Source organism: Adiantum capillus-veneris, chromosome 16, assembly GCF_014529385.1.
Source record: "Adiantum capillus-veneris isolate H3 chromosome 16, ASM1452938v2, whole genome shotgun sequence".
Classification (NCBI taxonomy): Eukaryota; Viridiplantae; Streptophyta; class Polypodiopsida; order Polypodiales; family Pteridaceae; genus Adiantum; species Adiantum capillus-veneris.
This window is the reverse complement of record NC_140946.1, coordinates 124,609,526-124,627,737: the sequence shown is the minus strand read 5'-3', so window position 1 is coordinate 124,627,737 and position 18,212 is coordinate 124,609,526.

The following is an 18,212-nucleotide window of genomic DNA, read 5'->3' as shown; positions in this document are numbered from 1 at the left end:
TTGAACACACCAATTGGGTGTCCCCAATTGTGGTAGTATCCAAAAAGAATGGGCAATTATGGTTCTGTGTGAACCTTAAACATATAAATGCTGCCACCATCAGGGAAAACCATCCCCTACCAATAACAGACCACGTCATTGAGAGAGTTGCAAGGAAGGAGGCCTATAGTGTTTTGGATGGGTTTTCAGGCTACAACCAGTTGACTATAAAATCAGAAGACCAACATAAGACAGCTTTTGCAATAGAGTGGGGCATATTTGCATACAAGGTAATGCCTTTTGGCCTATCAAATGCCCCTGTCACTTTTCAAAAGATTAATGCGTCATGCATTTAAGAAATATCTCAGGCAATTTTTAGAGATATATATGGATGATCTTTGTGTTCATTCCCAGTTAAAAAGTGAGCACATAACACACCTAGTGAAAGCCTTTGAAAAGTGCAAAACTTATCATATCTGCTTAAACCCTGAAAAATGTGTCTTCATGGTAAGACAAGGTAAAATCTTGGGCCACATTGTGTCAAAAAACGGGATTTTCACGGATCAAGATAAGATACAAATGATTGTTGCACTATCGAGACCAATGAAAATGAAGGAAGTGAAGGCATTTATGGGTCATTGTGGGTATTATAAGTGCTTCATATACATGTATGATATAATAGCTAAGCCTATGTACGCCTTCTTGAAAAGTTTGAGTGGACGGAAGAATGTGAGAAGGCTTTTCACAAATTGAAGCAGGAATTAATTTTTGCTCCAATTTTGCAGGCCCCTGATTGGAACAAGATCTTCCATGGTCATATAGATGCATCAGCCTATGCCATAGGGTGCATATTAGCCCAGCCAGGAGAGAGAAAATGGATATTTCCATTTTCTACTCTAGTAGGCAGCTAAACAACACAGAGAAAAATTATACCACTACTAAGAGAGAAGGTTTAGGAATGATATATGTTGTCAAAAAATTTAGACATTACTTTCTTGCGAACAAGTTTGTTTTCTTTGTAGATCACCAAGCAGTGTTATATCTGGTAAATAACCCTTGCAACACTGAAAGGATTGTTCGCTGGTTTATCATATTGCTTGAGTTTGATTTCACAGTAGTCGTAAAAAAGGGGACTACTCACATGTGAGCAGATCATCTTTCGAGACTATTCCATGGGGAAGCACCTGAAGGTGTTGATGATGATCTTCCAGATTCGTACTTGTTTAATATTAAAATGGTTCCGAGGTGGAGTGTAGAGGTCATCCCTCTACTCACAATAGGATCATTACAAGTAGAAAGACAACCATCAATCATACATCAAACGAGAAATCTCTATCTTTTAGCCAGATGACTTTACAAGAAGGGTAGAGACGAGATTTTGAGACTATGTGTACAATCGAACGAGAATGAATACTACCTCAAACAGGCTCATATACACCACACGGGGTTTACAATGGAAAAACACAAACATACCAAAGACTACAAAGACTTGGGATCTACTGGCAAAACATGGAAAAGAGTGTCCATAATTATGTAAAATCATGTAAAACCTATAAAAAACAACCCTAGAAGAACATGCCACCCTATTTGGAGTAATACAAGCGCCCAAATGGAGTACTTACATAATCGAGTACTTAAAAACCAAGACCTTCCCAGAGGGATGGGGTAAGGCATGAATAATAATTGTAGAGGAAGAAGAAAATAACTATTTGCTGACTGGAAACCAATTGTACAGGCGAGAAAAGGATGATCAATCACGATTGTATGCTACTGAAAACAAATATTTCTCTATCTTAGAAAAAGCACACTTGGGCCAGCTAGGTGAACATTTTTTTGCTGATAAAACGGCACAGCTAGTACTTCATGCAGGATTATGGTGGCCAACGTTGTTCAAGGATGCGGAGGCATATGTCTGTTAACCCTCACGGCTCACGGACACCCCATCACCTACGACGGACGTGTATTATGTATTTGGTAGAATCAGGTACCGGGCTTGTCGGACCAATAGGAACAGGGTAAGGGTGATCGCCGATGACAGGCGCACTCTAACTGGGACATTCAAGGGATTAGTTGGCTAAGCATGGGCGCCCAAGTGTGAATGGGGTGAGCTCATATAAAAGCCAACTAGACCTAATTTTTACTCATTCTCTCATTTGTGCAATAGAAGAGTGCTCTTGCTCCATCTCCATCTCCATCTTCTTCTTCTTCACCTCCTTGTGTGTGTATGTGTGTGTGTGAGAGAGAGAGAGAGGGAGAGTGTGTGTGCGATCGAGCATTACGAAGGCACGACGGCGGCGAAGCGGTTGAGCGCGGCACGACTGCAGCTTCTTCTTCATCGTGGCGAGGAATCCACCACGAAGGCGAGCGTAGAGCGGTGAGTGACACACCCTTTGCTCTCTTGAGCTTGCTAGTTTAGGCTTGTTGTGTGCTTGGAGCCATTTGTGGCTCGCACACGGTGTATTGGCAAGTCCCTTGCTTCGACAGTGCGGCAAGGAGCGCACATTTTTGGAGCCGTTGCCGGGGAAATGCCCTACACTAAGCTCGGTTGAGCACTTTACGCTTTCTTGTGGTGCAATTTCTATCATAGGAAAGGCAAGGAATGAGTGTGTGTAGTTGTGTGGAGATTTCTGTTTTTTGCGTTTTCTGCGTTTTCTACGTTTTCTGGTTTGCACTGCACAATTAGCATTTCTTGCGTTTTTGCATTTTCTGCATTTTCTGGTTTGCACTACACAGTTCTGTCAAGTTTCATTTTCTGCATTTTCTGCATTTTCTGGTTTACGCACAGTTAGTTAATTAAGCAGGCTAGTAATTAGGTGAGACAGAAAGCAGGTAGGTGAGGTCAACGCGCAAAAAAAAAAAAAAAAAAACTTAATTTTTTGCAAAAAAAAAAAATTCGAGAAAAAAAAAAACGAAAAATAAAAATGTGAGCGAGGGGGAGGTTAAATTTTTCGAAAATAAAAAACGTGAGTTATAAAAACGGACGGGTTGGTTTGTATAAAAGTTAGGTCGGGATCGTTTGCCCAAGCCCAAGCCCAGGCCCAGGCCTCAATCCTCAATCTTATGGTATATACTAGACTCACTCTTATATATATACCCTACTCCCTCAAGAGGGAATGAGAGCATGTGGGACAAGTCCTCCACTCTCCTCCCTTCTCTTCCCACTTGCACCCTTAGACTTGCTATTTGGAGCCTAGTTCCCCAGCTAGGAAAAGACTGTTTCGGGCTTTTCTGAAGCAAAATAGAACCAAACGGTGGGCTGTAAAGCACAGCACGTCCCTCCTAGCGATACGCTCGTTTCGAGCTATCACACGGCCCATTCCACGACACGCTCTAAAAAATCTAGCAAAAAAACAAACAAAAAACACGCAAAAAACTAGTCACAAGGCCTCCTAGAGCAGATTTTTGACACCTTAGGGTATCAAAAGCACATGCACTTACGCTCTGGGTGGGTGCTAGAACACGAGCATATTGAGGGTGCCTCTGTTCATACGGACACCCATTACCCATCCACGATAGACTCTAGACCCTCAGCGGGGACACAAGGTAGCACCACCCAAGACCCTAAAATAGCCGCTAGTGATTCCTCCTCCGACTCAGAAAACATGGAAGCATACCCTACCCAAAACACTAAGAAAGAAGGCCATGCACCTCCCGAAGCTCCACAGCCTAGTACTAGTATGTTTAGCCGTTTCATGGAAACATTAGGTAGAGCTACTCGCTCGGAACCTGATGCAAATGAAGCACACGAAGGGGGTGGGGAAGTGGACTCTCCTTTCACATCGCACGTGGACCCCACACCCCCAAAGAGTGTCCATGTGGATATCCTGCCAACTTCTTACCAAGAAGACCCTGTTGAGCTGCCTCCTTCAGAAGTTCCCTCTAGAGTACCGTTGGTGACAAGTAAAACCACAGGGAGCAACATTGCTTCTACCTCACAAGAAATCGTTAACACGTCGACTCTAGAAGGATTGTTCATTAATGATCATTGGACATACGACCTCCACACTGAGGTGTTGACGGATCTACACTCTAGCCACGCCTACCATGTAGGATGGATAGAGATTGTACAATCCACCTCTAGTGCCACGAGCATCAAAGATCAACAGAAAATGATCTGTAATGTTATCCATGGCATTATTCAATCAGAAAGGCAAAACCGAGGGGTAAATATACTCTCAACTGGCCCCATGAGATTTCTGGATACGAGCAAGGCTCAACAGCCTACTCTATCACAAATGGAGACTCCTCTAATGAGTCCCATGGACCCATCTTACGTCATTTCACCTGGGGTCTCTATGCAATCTGAGCCTCCGAGCGACAACTTTAGCTTCCCTAACTTGGCTCAACCCTCTATTAAGGAAAACACGGTGCTCACTCCAGGGATAAGCCTGACAGAGAATGTACCGATGACATCTACGGTTAGCGCAGTGCCACTACCTAGTGTCGTAGTACCTAATATGGGGCCTCGACCGTATGTGCCTCTAGCCCCTTATTCACACATGGCCCCCACACCTCCAATTGTACCACTTGTTCATGCTCCTCGAGTGCCGCTCCCTAGCCCTTATCCGAGTGGACCTATGCCCGGTTATGTTCCATATCCTGCATCATCCACACATATGCCAAGACCGGTACCCGTCCCTCTCCCACATATGATTCCAAGAGTACCTCCACCGGCCCTGCCTCCTCACATAGGTGACTTGGCAGCGTTTGCTCAAACCATAGGTCGATCTATCGCGGAAAATATGCGTCATGCATCTGATAGAGAGCCTAGAAGTAAGGCAGTACAAATTGCCAAACTCACGCAAAAATTCAATGGGGACAAAGATGCTAGAAAACACATTGAAGTGTTTGAACAAGTATGTGATTCCTTAGGGGAACGCAACGAACTACATAAATGCAATGCCTTAAGCTTGACATTAAGTGGGAAGGCTGGAGATTGGTATAGAACCCTAAGGGTGGACGAGAAAATAATCTACCCTACCCTTCGAAGGTTGTTTCTAAAGGAGTACATACGAGAAGGTGTGCTTTGGGGTGTAGCATCTCAGCTACAGAAGGCCGAACGTAAGGAAGGAGAGTCAGTAAGGGACTTCATTAGTCGTCTAAAGCACTTAAACTCTCGCTGCCCTGTAAATGAGCGCTTCAACAATAACCAACTGCTTGATCGATTCATTCGAGGGTTGAGGAATGAAGGAATCTATAATGGACTAGTGATTAGAGGTATCACAACTTGGGAAGATGTCACTGCCAATGCAATCCAATTAGAGGACAACTTGATGATAGCAGGCATGAGGGTGTCTACTGACACGAGATCCACTAGCTCACAAGCCATTGAGTATGAACCCATGACTGCAAAGCCCATTGCCAATGAGCCAAAGGTATTTGATACATTCTTGACAGACCTCACCAAGGCAATCCAAGAGTCTCTTAAGGATAATCGACCCCCTCAAAATAGTCACATGTATCCAAGAAGGGAGCAACAATGGTGTTCCATTTGCTTAGGTCCACATAGCACTAGTGAGTGCCCTACGTTTAGAGTAAAATTTAATGGAACTTGCAACGCATGTGGTAGGTACGGTCACCAAGCTAAGGATTGTTTAATGATCAAACGTATGATGGCAAATAGACCACCTCTGGCTTGGACGGATGCACCTCGAGCTCCTGTATTGATGCATGCTCCACCTGTTGAGCAACTACCGCAACACATGGTCCCTAGATCTCAAAATGTTGTACAAGCTACACCGCTACCACCTCCTGTGCTAGGACCGCAGCCCCCGCATCCAAGAGTCGCCCCTATGAACCAAGTGGGTTGCGAGCCATCTAATGCTTATGCAGATGGCTGTGAGGAGGAAATAGACACTAGTATTGCCTACGGACTTGATACATTGGAAGAGTGTCCTATATACTACATGGAAGATTGTTGGGGGCACGTCAAGCCGGTTTATCAAGCTGCTGCTCTTGCATCCAGAGGTCAAAATATCAACACCCAGGCTAGGAGGCCACCTCTTCAATGCTACGAGTGTGGTGGACCACATCGGGCAGCGGAGTGCCCTATTAGGCTGCAAAAGAATGCTGCACAGATGCAAATGAATCAAGGGAGCACGTCTGCAATGCCAATACTCACATGTAATCGTTGTGGCATAGATCACTTGATTGCCCAATGCCCCTATAACCCAAATGCGCCTAAAATCACACCCCTAAATTTGGTCGAAATTGCTAGTGTGACATCGCCAATACCACCCGTCGCACCCGCTTATGCGATTACACAGTCCATGCTTCAAGGGCCAGGCCATATCCTCGAAGAGAGAGATACCGCGTCAGTTATCCAAGCAAAGAAAAAGAAGACACGAAGGAAGAGGTCGCAGAATACAGAAAATTCAAAGCCAAGTTCCAAAACAAACATAGGAACAGGAGATGACCCCGTGTATATGAATGACCTCGAGGATGATTCAGATTCAATCGAGACAATGGAGACTAGAACCAATACCACAAAGGGAAAGACCAACAAAGAAAACCGTAACATGGAACCAAATGAAAACCGAATAAGAGAAAACCATAAAGAGCCTCTGAAAACACCACAAGTGTTTCCAAATCCAATCCAAGACCCCCAAGATAAACCGCAGGGGCAAAAAGGGAAGAATCGAAAGAAGAAGATTGGGACGTACCCAAACCCAGTAGACAAGATTGAGCAGGTGAAACATCTAAGAGATTTAGTGGAGGAGACTCAAAGGAAACTAGAACCAGAACCCATGCATGTCAAAATTCATGACACAGTGTTTCCCAAGTAAGTTCATCCACCCCACATGAACCATAGACCGTTAGCCATATCTAGTATCATCCAAGAAGGGAGTGAGGACGGGACATCAGAAAGTGAGCATACACCTTTCTTGTTGGAAAGGATGTTTAACGAAGGAATACCTAATCCCATTGAGGAATATGAGATTCCATCCTCACCAGTTCCTAGTCAAGGACCTACACCCTGCAAAATGCCAATGAATGTTGCCAAACTAGTGGACTTCATGTCTTCTGAGGTCCGAACCACGATCATAGCAAAGTTGTATGGAGATCCTGAGTTATTCCTTGCACTTCGAGCATTCCTTAACGGAGAGCTACGAACGGGATTAGCGCAGTTTGCGCAACCAAATAGGCCTGACTCGATTATGATTGATGAGGAAAATCATGTGCAATCACTTGACTTAGATGGACACGAGTCTGTGATCGAGGTACCCATTAACGAATTAGGGCAGTATTTTGAAGGCGACGAGTCTAATGCGACCCTGCCCATCACTACCAAGGGATTAACTATAAAGGAAATTCTTAATGGTGGTGCAGGAGTTAGCATCGTTACAAAAGATTGTTGGGAATCCATGGGAAACCCCGCCTCAGTGTTACTAACATTGTGGTAAAGATGGAAAATGGTACCATAGCCAAACCTATGGGGATGCTCAAGGATCTTAAGATCAAAGTTCTAGGACACAAGGTACGACATACGTTCATTGTAATGGATTTCTCTAAACACCTTATGTCATATGAAATGATTTTAGGACGACCATTCATGAGGGAAGCACAAATGGTTCATGATTGGTCTAAAACTCATGTCTATTTGCAATTCCAAGACTCTGTCCTTAGAGTGGATTTGGTGACTGGTAAGGTACACCCCTTAGGGAGTAAAACCATTATTGATCATCGCTCTGACACCACAGTTCACTCGGCCCCACTACAATATTGTTACACTTGTAAGAAGGATACAGACATTGGCCAAGATTCTCCTTATATGGATATCCTACCTGGGATGACTGAGTCGGACAATGTGGATTGGGTCCACCTAGCAGCAACCATAAACACTTGGGAAAATAGGGGGACGACCTGGGTAACACCTGAGGGGGATGAAATGCCTGTACCCTTAAATATGCTACAAGCAATGCATATCGCTTCCGACAAGACTCATCCTAATGTAACGAAGAAAACATACAAGTGGGTCCCTAAAGCTTCTTTAGTGACCATAACTAGTGCTAAAAAACAGAAGCCTTGTAAGAAATGTACCACTCGCTCCAAGAAAAGTAAGAAAATGTTGCGATGGATCCCTAAACGACTATTGGAAGCCCAAGGCTACTATCAAGGAAATGATCAAATCTGGGTGCCAAAACGTAGATTGTGCTCTTACCTATCACCTGACCCAAGTGAGCCCAATCCCGTAGCTCCAAAATGAATCAATGATCGTGGAAAGAAAAAAATCACAGAATGCTACACACCCGCTCCCGAGCTAGTTTGGGTACCAAAGAAAGAACGATTTGTTCCACCTAGCTCAGGAAGGGGGGAGTCCCATGAAGCTTCTAGCTCCTCATGTAATACATCCATAGAGGTAAAAGCTTCTACACAGCGTCCATCTATAGTAGTGGACCTCCATGAAGCTACAAAAGAATCCACACCTCCCAGTGTTCAAGAATCACCTGATGAACCACTTCAAGTTCGATCCTGGGAGAGTACCTTACCACCCTTGCAACTTGACGAGGCACCTAGGGTAATAGAAAACTACTGGCAAAAATCCTCACCTATTACCAACTGGAACAATTGGTTTCAAAGGGTGACAAGCTCATTTCAAACGGTATGATCTACCTAAGGAAGGGGGGAGTGTTTGTGGACATCCATCATTCACTTGCTTCCCTCTCAACCTTTCTCCCTGACCTCTATATCTCCCAATCTTAGGGAATGTACATATAAAGCTTTATACTCACAAAAAAAAAAAAAGAGCAAGAGCAATTAGCAAACGAGTATGCACATTAAAAGTCAAAACATTGACTTAGACCTACACATGTCACATCTGGTACAGTGAAACAGAAACCTATGCCATAAAACACCTTTGATCCTCATCACTTGAGTGATGGAGGGTAGGTAAGATTAGTACGATAGGAGTGTTTCTGTTTTAGAATTGAGAGATTAGCGAAGTTCTCTTTTCCCACTAATGTGCCTCCTGGAGGTATTCCTTTTGTTTCCTAGTGTGTACAGGAGCGTGTTGCTATTGATAGGATTTGGACCTTCATGGAACCTTTCTCTCGTTCACACTTCAAATCAAGCGCGACCATCAACACAAACAGGTGTTTTATATCCATTAGCATTGCCCTTATCTTTTTGCATCCATGTTTGTCTGCCTTGATTGTGATTGGTAGCATAATATTCAGCGTATTTGCTTAGTATCAAACATTTAATTCAATGTAATGTTTTGTCATAATCACTTGTCTAGGTTTAAAAATCAAGCAGTCCGACTAAGCTAGTTTGACCAAGCTAGGTATTAGAAATCTTCTCTTAATACCATGGGGAATGCCTTCCTAATAAGCAATGGTTACTTAGGTTCTTAATCCGATTTAGGCAGCATTGTATGAAATGTACTAGGGCTTTCTTGTGGGCTTAACCCTAGTGACCTTTAGTTTAAGTATTATAAAGGGAGTTTACTAATGTGATGAGCCTGGGGAGGGTAACAGTGTTATATGACCCCCCAAAGTTACAAAATTAAAATGCTGAAAATGAACAAACAAAAAATCAAAGTGCCACAATGTAAAATTTTAAGCTGGAAGAGAAATCCCTGCTTAAATTGGTACTTCACTCACATGTATCGCCTATGGTACTAGAGCCCTAGAGGTTCCCAGTGTGGGCGCTTTTCCTTGAAAAGCAAAAAACCCAAGGCATACAAAATAAGCACACACATCATAATTGAATCAATGTGAAAAGACTTTGGGGGGTCAAAGAAAAACTAATCAGTCAGGCGATGATTTCATGAGAAATTCCTTTTATGGTAGCTTAACTACAAGGTCTTCTAGATATAGCCTCTAGTCAGCCCTCGAACATGAATACTTGGCTCTCGCGATTAAACAACTTAATTGACCACAGAAAATTAAGAAGCTTACCCATGGTATTAATATTCGATCTCTAGTGCCTTTCGACCGTCAAATTAGCGACCCCAGACTTGTTTAATTTTTTACCTTTACATCTGTTTATGCATTTGATTACATTGCAATTTAATGTTCATTGCTAACAAATTGTTTGAAATTCTTTTATCAATCAATTTGTCTACCTAAAACTGCATATGCTTTTTAAGAGAATGCAATTACTGTGCCAATGTTGTTTGATTTTGCAGTGACTGAAGAAGGCTAAGGACATTCATCTCAAATGCTCTTCCACCTCGACGAACCAGCTTCAACTCAATAGCTTCCGAGGACGGAATCTACATCAGGAAGGGGGGCATGTTAACCCTCACGGCTCACCGACACCCCATCACCTACGACGGACGTGTATTATGTATTTGGTAGAGTCAGGTACCGGGCTTGTCGGACCAATGGGAACAGGGTAAGGGTGATCGCCGATGACAGGCGCACTCTAACTGGGACATTCAAGGGATTAGTTGGCTAAGCATGGGCGCCCAAGTGTGAATGGGGTGAGCTCATATAAAAGCCAACTAAACCTAATTTTTACTCATTCTCTCATTTGTGCAATAGAAGAGTGCTCTTGCTCCATCTCCATCTCCATCTTCTTCTTCTTCACCTCCTTGTGTGTGTGTGTGTGTGTGTGTGTGTGTGTGTGTGTGTGTGAGAGAGAGAGAGAGAGGGAGAGTGTGTGTGCGATCGAGCATTACGAAGGCACGACGGCGGCGAAGCGGTTGAGCGCGGCACGACTGCAGCTTCTTCTTCATCGCGGCGAGGAATCCACCACGAAGGCGAGCGTAGAGCGGTGAGTGACACACCCTTTGCTCTCTTGAGCTTACTAGTTTAGGCTTGTTGTGTGCTTGGAGCCATTTGTGGCTCGCACACGGTGTATTGGCAAGTCCCTTGCTTCGACAGTGCGGCAAGGAGCGCACAATGTCAAAAGATGTGATGAATGTCAACACACAAAAGCACCTTTGCGAACATATGAAATGCCATTACGACCGATGATGCGAGTATGAGCCTTTTCCAAGTGGGGCATAAATTTTATAGGTCCCATCATACTTGTAGCATACATGACGCACTCACAATACATCATCGTAGCCACAGATTATTTGACCAAATAGGTGGAAGCAAAAGCAGCACAGAAAAATGATGCACGAACTACGGCTCAATTCCTTTTCGAACGTATCTTTACCAGATACGATATACCCATTGAAATTGTGAGTGATAGAGGAACACACTTCGTAAACAATTTCATTGAAAGCTTACTTGACGAATACATGGTGATCCATCGCAAATCAGCACCCTATCACCCCCAAACTAACGGCGGAAGCCAAGAGTACCAATAAAATCTTATGCACGATACTCCACAAAAATAGTGAGTGACTCAAGGACTGATTGGGATCAAAAGCTATACTCAGAATTATGGGCTTACAGGGTAGTATTTAAAAATTCTATAAGAACCACTCCTTTTAGCCTTGTGTTCGGGATTAATGCAATTCTACCCATGGAATTCTTGATTAACATGCTTCGAGTTGCAACACAATTAGGATGGACGGGACACAAACTATCTAAAAGACTAGACATTTTGAAGCAATTACACGAAACCAGAATGAGAGCGGTGGCAGGAATATACGCGCAAAAATAAAAATGAAAGCTTTCCATGATCAACATGTGATTAACAAGGAGTTCCAAAAAGGGGATTACATTTTGGTGTATACCCTAAAGCAACACTCCAAAAAAATCAAAAGGCAAGGGATGGGGCCTTTTGTAATACATGATATATCGTAAAGTGGTGCCATCAAGCTTGCAACATTGACATGTGAAGAGATGCCTAATTGGATGAGTGGCTATACAGGTTAAAGAAATATATTCTCCCACTTACACCAGAAGAACTTTAAACAATTCATGCAGTAGATCAGTGAAGAAGTCGAGACCATGATATTTAGGAACAAACTAAGGAAGAGGCCAAGATCAAAATATCAAAGCAGAAGGAGCTAGCAAACCTTCAGAGAAATTGCAAACAAAACAATTGCATCAATTCTCCTCCAGTTGCATCCATACAAACTTAGCCTACATGCTTAGGTGGCATCAATCTACCAATTTTGATGCAACTTAATGATGGTACCATCGGGCGAGCATTAGTGGAAACTGGAACAAGAGAAAATGTGTCAACTACTTCACCTTTGTAAAATTGACAATGGAACCTTTATTGCCAAATACTATGGGGTTCAAAGTGGCCAAGAAAGGAATAATGAATAGCTTGGGACATGCCAATTTATCAATAATTGTTGATGGAACAGTTTATCCTCATCAATATCATGTGGTTGCGGATACATACCTTAATGAAGTAGTTATTCTGGGAGTTCCATGGATGCTCACTTATAAAGCCACACCAAATTGGCAAGATAATACCTTACAACTAATGCTAGATGACAGATCTTTCACCACACCATTTGTACAATCCCATTACCTATGGGAACCACTTCAATCAACCCGTGCCTAATATTGCGAAGGTCTCGAAAGGTGATCAAGAATATATGGGTGAAAAAGTCCATCATGCAAACCCATTCACAAAAATTATGGATACCCAAACGACATTGAACTGAAATTCAATGTACACAGCACCAACCAAACCCGAACCCCACCCCAAAAGATTCAACTTTTGTTAAGCAAACAGGGTAGGTACAATCACACCATTGACAACCAAAAAGAAGTCATTTGGACATGGAAACAAAAACCAACTCGCACACTCGATTACTTGAACTCAAATTCCACATCAAAGCAATTTCAATGGCGTCTAAAAAAGAGCCATCAATCAAAAGACAAAGCAGTGATAATACTTTTGGGTGCCACTGTCAAAGAGCGAGCGTGTCTTCTACAGCTTCTCTTGTTCGGACCACGCAGCTTCAAACCAATCTTATCATCTAAAGATCCTGAACATATGGTTCAGAACCCACATCTTGCATAGCACTTTGTTACCCCGTGCATATTTTCCATTCTCATCCTAGAGCCACAATATACGGCTATGCATAGACACTTACTTCGTACCCATGCACTTTGACAAATGTTCGTCATGGACGACTCACTCTAGGAAGGGAGGAAAAGGCAGCAAGATAATCATCATTTTGTATATATTTTTTTCTTTTTGTTTTTCCTTTTTCATAGCTTTTTAGCTCTTAGCAGACATAAACATGAGCCATATTGACACCATTCACAAAAAATAAGATGCTGGGCTAAGAATATGTATGTATGAGTAATTGCAATAATTTTGGAAAAATTTTGGCCAATTCATCATGATGATGTAATTTTCTTTTATTTTTAACACTAAAAAACTAAAAAGAACAAAGTGAAGAAAGTTGGAGTTGACTTCTGAGAGCAAACGCCGAATCTTCAAAGCAAGGGCTTTGAACATGGCAAATATGAAAAGGTTTGGTACATGACAGATTTTGATCCAACTTTTGAAGGATCAAAACTATAGATTAAATGCCATTTGTCGATCAAATATCAAAATGAAGAACAATTTGAATTGCAGGTGATATGAAAAGGAAGATATGATCAATGGAGGTAAGAATGAATGGGGCATTTCGAGTAGGTAAGGAACATATAGTCAAAATGGGGCAAATAAGCTCATTTGCATTCACTGAGAGAGAAAGAGAGAGAGAGAGAGAGAGAGAGAGAGAGAGAGAGAGAGAGAGAGAGAGAGAGAGAGACAGAGAGAGAGAGAGAGAGAGCCAGAGAAGCCTAGAGATTCTTGCTGTGTTTCTGCCTGTTGTGACCACCTCAGTAGCTCTTACTCCACCAGATTTGACAGTTATGATTGTTAACCCTACAAGAACACTTTTTTATGCTCCACACTACACCAGCAATACCAAAACGCAGATCGGATCAAATCCAATATGGAATTTTTGCAAGTTGTTAGAGCTAATGGGGGAGTTCAAACCTTGCCCAAAACCAAAATCCTTTCTTTAGTAGAAACCTGACAGCTGGCAAAATTACCCCATGCAAAAACAGTTGCAAAAGGTGTTGGAATATGGATCGTGATCCATGTTCCCCAAACCCTAAAATCAATAAAAACTACACAGTGAGATCTCCACAAGCCCAAGAACAAACTCCACAAATTGGAATTGCAAAATCCTTCCCAATATGGATCGCGATCCATGTACCTTAATGAAAAAATCAAGGCAAAAGTTGATCACTAGCTGAAGGATGCAAAAGGATAACTAACCAGGCAAAATAGTCACAAAAGGGGTCTTAAAATCATTAAAACCTAATGATTTGGTACTTTCAGTCTGCAAAGGGTCATTTTGGAATCAAGGCTAAAATGATCGTATTTCCAGAGAAACACTATGAAATAGGGCTGGAATGGGAACATAGAGCTAACCCGCTAACCAGGGAAGCATTTGGAACTTCCTGTTCAAAAGCAGTCCAAAACAGAGGGGAATCCAAAAGTGAGCAAAACCCAAGGATCAAGAAGAAGCAACACTAAAGGTTTATGTACGGGCAAAACAAAGCAAAGGGATACTTACAAAGTGGTGCAAATTGCCTACATCAATTTCCCTCTTCATATGAATTCAAAAACTGATAAAAAATGGCGGGGAGTTGGGCAAAATAGTGGTTTTTAAGCATAAATCATTAGGAGTCAATTAATTGTCATATGTCAATCAAAGGAAGTGCTCAAAAGTGGATCCAAAAAACAAATATGGTCAAGATGAGACAAACATGACTATAAACTAGAAAATTGAGTAAACATAGGAAAAACAAGTCCAAACTTGAAAATTTTCACTAGTTGCTACGAAGACCTATAGGAACATGTGTTTAAAAGGTTGCCCCAAAAGCCTCCCCAACATAGATCGTGATCCATGTACCTTTTTGTCCAATCAAAGACAAAATCTCATCATTGGCTCAAAACATCACACAAATCCTAGCCATGAAGTATCAATTCATTTGGATCCCAAAATGTCCAAATTCTCCAAGTCTGAAGAAAATTACGAAGAATTGACCTAAGATCCTAGCCACTGGTCCAAATCTTAAATTTTTTGGACCAAGGCATCACCTTGATGAGCCCTACCAGATGGTATCATCATATCTTCAAAATGCCTCCCAACATGGATCGTGATCCATGTACCTCATATCCAGATTTCATATGTGACATCATGCCTATGTGACTTAGTAATCTTAGATGCACTGGTGAAATTTGGAGGAACCCAGTTTTTCATGCTCGCACAAAGCACATTGAGGTGCATTGCCAATATGTGAGGGAGAGGCTCTCAGCAGGAGAGAGGGTAGCTTGGCTTATGTGCCAACATAGGACAACCTTGCAGATCTTTTCACAAAGGCATTGTCTTATGAGAAGCTCAAAGCTTTTCGCAAAGCTTTGGGCTTACTCCCCTTCGTGGACTGATCATGTCCTTAGGGCATGGCACTTCCCTTTACTCATGTGCCAGCTCTCGTTCAGCTCTCGTTCACCGCATCACTCCAGGGGGGATTTACTACCATATACATGTGGTAGTGATGTGTGTGAACACACTAGGACCGTCGGGGCATTTTTCCCCTCTTTAGGAGGTTTTTTCCCCCGTGCATTGTATATACTCCCATCACTCTAGGGCTATCTATCTTTCCATGCACACTAAGTAATACACTCTCTATTGTGTGCCTTGAGCTTCCTTCATCTTCTCCAAGCTGTGTGCATTTCTCTGCAACCCTAATTCCAACATATATGCACAATGAAGAGCCACATAACTATCATAAGTCAATCTCTGCACATAATTTCTTAATCTTTCATACCTTTATGGGCCACAATCACTTTCAGGTGCCTTGTTCCTGCTTGTATCCTTCTTGCACCTGAAGTCTTCACAAAGGATTTTCCAAACTCCTCATCGTGACTAGCACTCAAATTTTGGCAGCTTAGGGAAATCATTAACTTTTTTCTTTCCTTTCCTTGATACATTTGAAGAGTTAGCAGGACTCACTCTTTCACACAACCTTCCATCCCATGGATTCTCACCATGACCTACACTAGATGACCCTCGTGGCCCACTCAAGACTTGTGACTTCACCCTTGTATTTTGTGCAACCACATTCTCTTTTACATCAACCCCCAAATCATCTTTTACATAGCATACCAACTTTCCATTTCATCAAAAACAACATCCTTGCTCACCCTCACTTTGCACGTGACAAGATTGTAATATTTATACCCTTTTTACTCAAGGGAATAGCCAATGAAAACACATTTTTTTTGCTTTTGGATCAAGCTTACTTCTTATCTCATCCGGCTCATGCACAAAAGCAATACATCCGAACACTTTAAAATCTAATATATCTAGTTTTTCACCACTAAACTACACTTATAGAAACAGCCTCAGCCCAAGAACAATGAGGCATGTTCTTCTCATCCATCAATGCTCTAGCAACTTCTACAATGTGCGTGTTCTTCCGCTCAGCAACTCCATTTTATTGCGGAATATACCTGCATGAAAACTGCCTTTGAATTCCATGTTTTTTCAAAAAACCATTGAATTCATTGGAGAAGTATTCTCCCCCTCCATCTGGCATGAGGCACTTTACATGTTCCTAGTCTGTTTTTCAACCATAAATTTGAAATTTTGAAAGTCCATAAACGCCTCAGTTTTTTGCTTCATGAAATAGATCCATACCTTCCTCGTATGGTCATCAATGAAACTCACATAGGGAAAGCCCTCATTGACATGGAAGTCAAATTTCTAAATTGTGCCAAATCTGTCGGGTTATGACCCCAAAAAACTTTGTTCTGTTGGATTGATCACTTTCCGTTTCATGGCCAAAGCCATCAAAGCATGGTAGTTGGCGGCACCAGTGCTAAAGTACCTTGTGGAATCTTTGCACGCTGCTTTTTCATTGTTTGTGCTTTTCCATTCATGATTTCATATTGCTTTAGTTTAATAAATCTCATGGACGGCCATTGGGTTGGTCCGAGTCCCAAAACTCAAGTGGCCAAAGCCCCAACATGGGGCGCCCAAAACCAAAAGATTTGATAATGTCCAAGACATTAGTTCAAGTACGTGGTATAACCCCAAAATTTTATTATTGCCTAAAGTTCAAGCGTCCAAAACCTTGATATTGCTCGAACACCCTAATATGGGGTGCCTAACAACCCGAGTTCAAGTTCCCAAAGCCTTTAATAATGTTCAAAGAGGATCATAATGCCCGAAGATACACAAATCCCTTTAAATTAATTCTTCTTCTCCTCTCAAGTAACTCTCTTAGATTTGTAACTAGATCAAATCTAAGATGGGCCACACTTTCACCCAAACATTAGCCCCTCAATTGGCTAGCTTGAATGTTGAACTGGTCCAAGGATAAGTGTACACAATTTTTCCTAGATTGTAGCCAAAGTTCTTATTTCTAACTATTTCTATTTGTAGACACAAAGTTTCACGACAATGCTCAAGAATTCCATAGCCATAGCTACACATGCCTTTCTTTCACACTTTGCACATTGCCTTATGTACCTAGGGTTCCACTTATGTATTTTCATGGGCACCCAAGGCCATTAAGGCATCACACTAATTGTATATACTAGCTAGGAACACTAACTAACGATATCTTTTCAACTTGGAACTCTCAATAAGTTTGCTTATACAAGGTTACATTGGCAAAATTGATTAGGGGATTTATAAAAGATCTCCATGTTACTACCAATGGCCATTTAGTCTTTGAAGCATTTTTGCATCTGCACTTCATCTATAGTTGCATGTGTCTTGAACCTTTGTGGTAATCTGTTAAATGTGTTGGAACCATTAACAATACCCCTTGCATAGGGCTTTCAACAACAACAAATATTGAAGAGGAAATTTCTTGTCCTCACACTCCTTTGTGACGCTGGTTAAGGTCCATAGGAATAAGTTCCCATCCCTAATACAATACAAGATTACAAATATATCAACATTCCTTATTACAAGGTCAACCAAAGCAATTTTCTCTACTTTCTCAATCACAAGTGGGGGATCAAGGATTCTTGTAAATGGATGTTAGGAGTTGGTGCCGCGTTGAGGAGAAGACCAAGATGTGCTTTAATTGAGGATTGTAGATAAATAGTCATTGCAAACCAAAATCCAAATATGACCGTGCTAGAAACAATTTCTACTATGAGGTAAATAGTTAAGACTTAGTGTCGTACTGAGGAGAAGATTGGAGTGTCCTTAATTGACGATTTGCACTCAAATAATTTGAACATGACTCTAAGCTAGAACCAATTTCTACTAGGAGATGCCATAAGATGCTCCATCTTTTCTTTGAAATGTCTGGAGGCCGAATGTTCAAGGCAACTGAGGAGAT